Source organism: Mytilus galloprovincialis, chromosome 14 (assembly GCF_965363235.1).
Source record: "Mytilus galloprovincialis chromosome 14, xbMytGall1.hap1.1, whole genome shotgun sequence".
Taxonomy (NCBI): Eukaryota; Metazoa; Mollusca; class Bivalvia; order Mytilida; family Mytilidae; genus Mytilus; species Mytilus galloprovincialis.
The window spans coordinates 59,211,618-59,220,373 of NC_134851.1; the positions used below are offsets into that span (position 1 = coordinate 59,211,618).

The 8,756-nt window shown below is 31.9% G+C and overlaps 1 long non-coding RNA gene across 1 annotated transcript; it reads right to left on the minus strand.

Annotated features, from left to right (window-relative positions):
• Positions 1–1,867: 1,867 nt before the first annotated feature.
• LOC143059114 (uncharacterized) lies at positions 1,868–5,529 on the minus strand. Its single transcript, XR_012973389.1, has 2 exons — positions 5,416–5,529; positions 1,868–4,158 (listed from the first exon to the last, which is right to left on the minus strand). It is a non-coding gene; the product is annotated as an uncharacterized LOC143059114 (long non-coding RNA).
• Between the last annotated feature and the right edge of the window lie 3,227 nt (positions 5,530–8,756).

Below are 8,756 nucleotides of genomic sequence, written 5' to 3' on the forward strand. Positions count from 1 at the left end.
TAGACTTCAGTATCTGAGATTACTCTCAAAGCGAACATTCGTGTACCTTTGACCGTTGACACAATTTGTAATGTATCTTTTTTAATTGAAAACAAATAGTTTGCGCTTATTGCCTATTGGTAGATATAATACATGAGTCGTTGGTCCTATCTTTCTTGTGTTACAGTCTGTCCTGCTGGATATTTTGGTGACTGTAATATTTCAAGTTTAATTATCCCTTTAGCAATCTATAAGTTTTCTCTCTGTATTGTTATCCATTTTCTGCATATCGAGGTATGTATAGGATTTTTGGATTGTGGTCTCATTGAATCCAATATCGTTTATTTTTATGTATATCAATTGTTATTAAGGCCACACCAATTTAATTTCTTGTTCTACGGATTTTTAGACTCCAAAATTTGGGGCGAGCGAGCGATTTGAAAATTTTAATAAAAAAATATTTAATTTGCAAATTTTTGAGGCGAAGCTTGAAAAGTAAAGGCGAGCGATTATAATTTTTTTTTGTAAACATAAAATAGTAGGTTTTGACAATATTAAAGCTTGATTTATCACTTGTACTTTGACATTTCTTTAATTTCTGAAGTATTTTTTCCCTGTTCACCAAGAAATAATTAAATCTGGTCTATGTATGTGTGACTGACAATGAGACAATTCTCCATCCAAGTCATAATCAGTTTGGGGACAACCCCTTAATGTTATAAATATCCCTTTTACATGTTTTATGAGGGATCAATGTAAGTTATTTATATAGTTGTTTGTACAAAAGGGCTCATATTTTCTCAAAGAACTATATATCTATCTGGTATTAAATGGTCAAAACATGTCTAAGAATTTTGTAATATTCCTTGACTTTAACCATGTTAACACATTTACTTTAACAGTTTAATATTATTCAAAATAAGTGGACCCCTCTTTTAGAAAAAGTTGTTTAAAATATGATGTAACTCTCCTCTTTTTGAGTACAAAATTCTAAGTTTTCAAAGGTTTTGTATAAAAGAACTATACATTCCTTGGTATTTCTATTTTCTTTTCTACATCAGTAAAATTACCCCTTGTCTGAGGGAGGGTGGTTCTCAACCTGATAATAACAAACACAGGTCAAAGTACGGCCTTTTACACAGGGCTTTGATGCAGACCAAACAGCAGGCTATAAAGGACCCCAAAATTATAAGGGTACACAATTCGAACAGGAAAACCAACGATCTAATTTATATATCATGTATATCCAAACGGGAAAATATCAATGAACAACATCAACAAACGATAACTGCTGAACGACAGGCCCCTCAATCAATCAGGACAGGTGCATAAACATGCAGCGGCTATGGATAGTTTTGTTTCGCCAGCATACAATATAATTGCAGTTGAAGGCAAATCCTTCAGAAGTTCTTTGTACTTTATTCCATCAACGAACATTTTTTTATAGGGAATATAAGTAAGGGGGAAAGAAACCAATTTTTTGTTCTTTATAGGTATTATAAATTTATATCGAAGCACTCCCGCTTTGGATAAATAGGTTTCTTGCTGAAACAAATATTCTCACAGATATTTACAAAGTGTGGTGGGGTACTTTTATGTTTAAAATCGTTATATACATGTTAGACTGTGATTTTAAAAACAAATGTTGATATCTTTTTATAATATTTACAAAAAAAAAAAGGTGCGGGAAATGGACATGATTACATTTCCGGATGCGGGAAGCGGGAATATAAAAAAAATTAAAAAATTCTGTTTTGAAAAAAATAGGTGCGGGCGGGTCCGTCGAACAAGGAATCAAATTGGTGTGGCCTAACGTACCAAAGTAGAAAAAGGACAGATTTTGACAGATTTTTAATTAAAGGAGAAATACAAAAAAATCAATCAAACAGATGTAAAAAGGCATTGTTTATTCTAAAAAGATATGCTCATGCATTTGTATTTTTAATTACAGACTAAGCATGTTAATGTGTACGTTTTTGATACTATCACTCGTATATCGGAACATATGTATTCGTTGTTTTTGGATATTCCGCATTCCTTTCATCTTAAATAAAAATGATACTTGAATAACACATTGGAACATTAGTCTATTAAATATGTATATTCATTCATATTCAATCACACCCCTTTCTCAAAACATTTTATTTAATGTCGAAAAAATGTGTTTAGTATCAGAAGAAGACCAGATCGGAAGCATTCTCTGATAAGTGCTATAGTTTTCTTTACTCCCGACAAGTTGTTGTGCTTTGAATAAACAAATATAGTCTGCTACAATGGTCAATATATCTGAGTCGATTGAATTTTCAACAACTTCTGTTAGTGACTGGAGAGCAATGGTGATTTCCCGAGTACTATCTATTCTATAAGCATATATAAAAGTAAGGTAACGATGATATACTAGTGGACTTCCAATGCAAAAATCCTCATTGGTAATTATTAAATCTTTATGAAACACAAAACCATTCTCATTCTTATTGTTCTTAGATATCGCAACAGATTTTGAGAATGAAGTTCTCAACCGTTTGAGAAAAAACTTACTTCGAATTATCATTTTCTTACATCGACTTTGATCAAGTGTAGGTAAGTTCCACCAAGTCAATTGAATTAAATCTCGAGAAAAAAACTTCTTTGAGATTTGAAGAACATCAATCATCTTACCATATTCCTCAGAAGAGTAGAAAAATACCGCGAGCAGTAACCAGCCTGATACGGCATCGCTTTGTCTACTTAACAATAAATGGAATAAGCATTGCTTATATTTTGAGTAGTAATGCTTGTTTTTATTGCAGTTTGAAACAGAAACGCATGGAAGCATGTTGATAGACAAAGCTTTACTTCTACTGTAGTCTAGAAACGCAATTGCGTATGTATTTTTTAGTGATGATGGAAACTTCTCATTCCGAATTCTGTATAGGAAGAAATTCAGCGATCTATCTAAAATAAATGCAAGGTGCGTAATATCGATGATGCTTTGTGTCATAAAAGTTTTATCGAAATCAGAAAAATCTTGACATGGATTCGAAATGTCGCTTAAGATAAAAGTACGTAGTAATCCAGAAAGTGACTTTGATGAGGAAATTAGTATCAAGATACCACCTTTATAAATTTTTCCAATAAAAACCTCAAGTTGTGTTCGAACTTCTTCTGGAAATCTTCCCTCGATTAAGTTATGTTCAGGTATAAAATAATTTGGAATATAATTACACGTTATAAAGTATTGCAGTCTTTGAATGCAAAATGAAAAAACAATGCATCAAGTTTTCTGGTCTCCAATATGAGACGCTAAGTTCTTCTATGACCCAAAATAGAACCGTTTTAATGAAATATGAACACAATACTTTGTGAAAAATATGAACACTGTCAATTATTTCTTTCAGTACAATTTTCAACAAGGCATAGCATAACAGCTGACAATGGTTGAACGAATGAATTAATAATTTTTCAACCAGTGAAAACGAAAGTCGCCATTCGAAGCAGTTATCGATAATAGCATTTGATTTACTTCCAACAGGTACTAATAGTACACCTTCATCGATTGACGCTGTAATCAAATTTTCTGATGGCCAATTAGAAATTCTACTTCGGACTACCCATTTATTTGCAACAGAAGGCCATTCATGACAAGGATAGCATAGTACAACATCAACTTCCACTATTCCTTGAAATGTAAGTGAAACACTTGGCCCTTGAATTTTTAATAAATTACGCAAAATACCCATAAAATATTTATCTTCTTCAAGCTCACGGGCGCATTGTACCTTTATATACTTATTTGTCAAAAGAAAGCCATTAAAAGTGTTTGTTACGTTTACGCAGTTTGAAAATCCTTTCGGAACCTTTATAAAAGCGAACCCTATCGAAGCATTTTCAGTATCAAGAAGATACGTATCCTTGTCACCATCTGGCACATTTTCATAGACTACAATTTCATTAGAAAGAAGCATCAGATCTAGGTCACTACCCGGGAGGTCAAGGCCCTCTGCCTTACTGCCACTGCTGATTATTCTGATATCTGCATTCTGCATACAATCATCAAAACATTTGTATGTGTATCGTCTATACGTTACGATCGTCTTAGATCCAAACTTATCAGAAAGGTAATGATACAGTTTGAATGAGTTGTTAATCAATGATTGATTATCATTAGGATTATCCATGTTTTATAAAAGTTACACAGATCTAAAATAAACAAAATAAATGTTTAAAACACATATGATTATAATAACGGTGATAATTACGTAATAAATAAAGTCATTATAGATACCAGGACTTAATTTTGTATATACGCCAGACGCGCGTTTCGTCTACAAATGACTCAATAGTGACGGTCGAATCTAAAAAAAGTTAAAAAGGCCAAATAGAGTACGAAGTTAAAGAGCATTGAGGACAAACATTCCCAAATTCCTAAAAATAAACTGTTCACACGTAGAATATCATGTGTAATTGGGATAAACGTTGCGTACAATGGTAAATGCATATGTTTTTTGTTTACAAGTCCACTATCCTACGTATAGGTAAAATACTAGTAAATGGATGTAGCAGTAGTGGACATGCACGCATCAGTGATTGAAATACGCTTTATAATCTGTATACTCGAATGAATTTTTCAAGTGCGTTAAAAAAATTGTAGATCCGAAGCATAACGTGGTGCTAACTAATACATTAACATCAGATATTAAGATCGGAAAAATGTACGCCAAACGTGTATTACGTCTACAGAAGTCAATGCCGCTAGAATGATAAGGTTATCGGTCGTATAGGAATAAGAATAAGAATAAGAATCGTTTTATGTGTCAATCAAGACGCCCATAAAGAGCAAAATTATTAATACAAATTATGATACATACAAATGATACGTGTGATTCATAGTTATCAAAGGTACCAGGATTATAATTTAATACGCCAGACGCGCGTTTCGTCTCCATAAGCCAAACAAATACAAAGTTGAAGAGCATTGAGGACCCAAAATTCCAAAAAGTTGTGCCAAATACGGCTAAGGTAATCTACTCCTGGGGGTAAAAAAATCCTTAGTTTTTCGAATAATTCAAATTTTTGTAAACAGAAAATTAATAAAAATGACCATATAATTGATATTCATGTCAACACCGAAGTGCTGACTACTGGGCTGGTGATACCCTCGGGGACAACATTGATTTTGTTGATAACAGTGATGAAAATAATAAAACAAAAACAAAAACAAAAACAAAAAAAACATTTGTTATGATCTATAAAGACTATCACGTATATTAATTGAATATTGCAAAAGAACCACCACATCTAACAAAATCACTTATGTGGCTGCTGCAATATATCAGGCGTAGTGAGTCAATTTATTGTTATGCTCGATAAAGACCGAATATAATAACTTTTTTACCATCTTTAAAGTTAATTTTGCACCTAGAAATACATTTAGAATTATAATTATACCATACTTGCCTTTTTAGTGAATGATGAAATTATATCTAACAGCCAATTTTTTTATGCGATTTGTCTATTCTACAGTGTTACATTCAATATTATAACAAAACTGACATACATTCTACCGATATATATACGAAATATTACCCAGGAAGTTACAAAAAACGACACGTGGATATCTTAATGCGTATTAAATCAAATTTACATAATGACGCAATGATTATTTTATAGCTAAACAAACTTTGCCGATAAATGAAATTTAAAGTGAAATTTTAAAGGTAGTCTTTATATTCCTTACAATCCGTACACACTTATAGTACATGATATACGAGGAAATCTTTTATTCAATAAATTCATACTTAATCTATTACACTTTCTGATGACTTGATCGGTCAAATAAAGTAACACAGATATATTTCTTTCAATGTCGATTACATTTTTATCGACAATTTGGAATTGTTCAGGAATATAAAAAAAAAATGTTTGTACTTAACATTTTTTATAATATATTTTGTGGTAAAAATTTTAGCTGCATTTAAAAGAAACGCTCCTCAAAAGCCCCTTACAAATTATTATGTAATTTATTAAGGTAATGATTTAATCGAGTATTCAAATGCACAACGAATGCAAATTTGTGAACCAGATATTATCAAAACCTATAATGTTAAAATAAATATAATTTTGGAAATGTGTACTGAAATTCAATGTGAGAAAAAAAAAGTACAAAATTAATCGTTGCCAAAATATGCAATCTTTATTTACATTTTCAGCTTTGCTTTATCTGTTTTCATACGTTTATGTAGTATTAAAAATATTTTATTGACTACAATAAACATGATTTTTTTTCTCCGACTGACTTTTATGGGTTCGAGCGTCACTGGTGAGTCTTTTGTAGACGAAACGCGCGTCTGGTGTATATACAAAATTTAGTCCTGGTATCTATGATGAGTTTATTATACATAATAATAGCCAACAATAATATACTGCGGTACAATGGTCATATCAATTGATTGAGAGAAACAATCCAGGTTACAAAATAAAACCTGTGGAAATACATCAAATATTAGAGAAAACAACAGAACAACAGAAGCACTGGAGTGCAACAAAAATAACGCCAATACAACATACATAGAAACGAACTACATTATATTTCACAACAACTTCCGTATTCCTGTCTTGGTACAGGACATTTTTAGAAAACATTTTGGACTGAACCTGGTTTTTATGTTCTTGTGGTGAGTGTCGTTGATTTACTGTGGATTCATTTATTTTAGTCAGTACTTAATTCGTGGATCGAGAAAAATCTGCATTTTCGTGGATATTTACGTTCATGGTTTCGACAAAGTCGGTATACATTCCTTTAAAAAATTGTGATTTGTTGAACATTTAAATTCGTGGTTTCCCTGTACCCACGAAATCCATGAAAATTAGTATCCAAGTAGATAACTTGTTGTTTTGCAGTTTGTATATTTTGTTGAATATTTTATTATTTGTTTGTGCGTTTCTCTGCGATGAATGTGCTTGCGTGGGTGGGTGTGTATGTCTTTATTTTTGTCACGACGTCAGCTATGATTTATAACATTATCATAAAGCAAGAGGCTTGGCTAGCTATGCAACCATGTTCAACCCACCAGTTTATCTTACAATGTCCTGAACCAAATCAGGAATATAGCAGTTGTTATCAAATAGTTCGTTTCTATGTGTGTTGTATTGACGTTTGTTTTGTTGTTCTTCAGTTCTTCTTTATGTTTGTAGCCTAAATTTGTGTCCTCTCATTCGAATTATGACTTTTGAAACCGGAATACTACTGTTACCTTTATTTATAACAATTACAAGAATAGAAATATACAATTGTGTTAGTAATGGTTTTATTAAATGTATTTATATCTAAATATTTCGGTGTTTTTCTATATCAAACTGTGTATAACAAATAAACCCTGTGCATATATTTGCTTTACACTAAAATGCAAATGGATGAAAAAGGTAAACTACGAATTGAAAACAAAATAGAATTAAATACAAACGAAAAGACTCAAAGCAATGCCCTATATGTTGGAAGTACAAATACCGAGACACGTCTAATAGCATTCGAATTCACGCTGAGCAAAAAAGTCATATTCGTGAATAGGTCACGTTCATTATGTTAAAGACTAGACGGCGTAGACGGTAAACCACAATATAAGACGTGACAAAGGTTAGTTAGTTAAGACACACACACATTGCATGGGTCAATCAAGTCGTGATGGTGTTCATTAGATTTAAACAGTGTCATTTTTATTGCTTCCTCCTCATAACTCTGCTGTAGCAGTTTCTGCGTAAGGAGCATTTCTGTTTATAAAGTTCGTATAGTGTTAAAATGCACGTGCATAACGTATGACCTGGGATACGTAAACACAATACGATTAGGCAGCTGGTATGTTACTGTTGTGAAATGGGAAGTTGATAATTGGGAACTTGAAATCGTCACATTTGTCATAGACCTTAGTGTGATGTCGTCCATCTGTTAGATATTAAGAAAGATATCAATATTTGACCAAGCAGTACTTCTATGATCAGAAGTATCCTTTATTGATTAATTCTGTCAATGGTATGAGAATTTTTTTCTTTCACAGTTACAGATAATCTCTGTGTGCTAAGTAACATGTCTCAGATATGAACCATACTGGAAATGTTTTGTATTATTTTCAAATATATTAGTCAACGTTTTATTATCAAATTTCATCACATGGTTTTATTTCAGTACGTGTGAAATATGTTACTTATAATTTTAATATATTTATCTTTTATCATTTGCGTTTTCAAAAATAACAGATCCGAAGTTTATTTCTAACGTAAACGTCGACGTCATAATAAAAACATTCAAAACAGACGTGCATTTCGGCTACAAAAGAATGCCACACTTTTGCTGGTAGTGAATGATGTAATTTATTTAAACAACAATGTTTTTTCTATTCGTCCAATATTCTACACAGCTAATTAATAAGCTAATGAAAGTAATAAAACTTCTTACGATTAAAATACGCAATATTACCTTGGAAGTTTTCCATAGCCTCTTAAATATTTCAATGCGTATTCAATCAAATTCACATATTGACGCAAGTTGTATTTAATAACGAAATCAACCTTATCAATCAATTAAATTGAAGGTGAAATTGTAAATCTTCCTTACAACCCGATAACGGTTCCGTACACACTTACATCACATGATTCACGAGGAAATGTTTTCTTCAATAACTTTAAACTAAAGCTCACACACTTCCTGTTGACTTCAGCTGTCAAATATAGTAAAAATATGATATTTCTTTTGATAGATTCATGCCGGGTAACTTTCACTACAATATTTGGATCGTATGAAATAG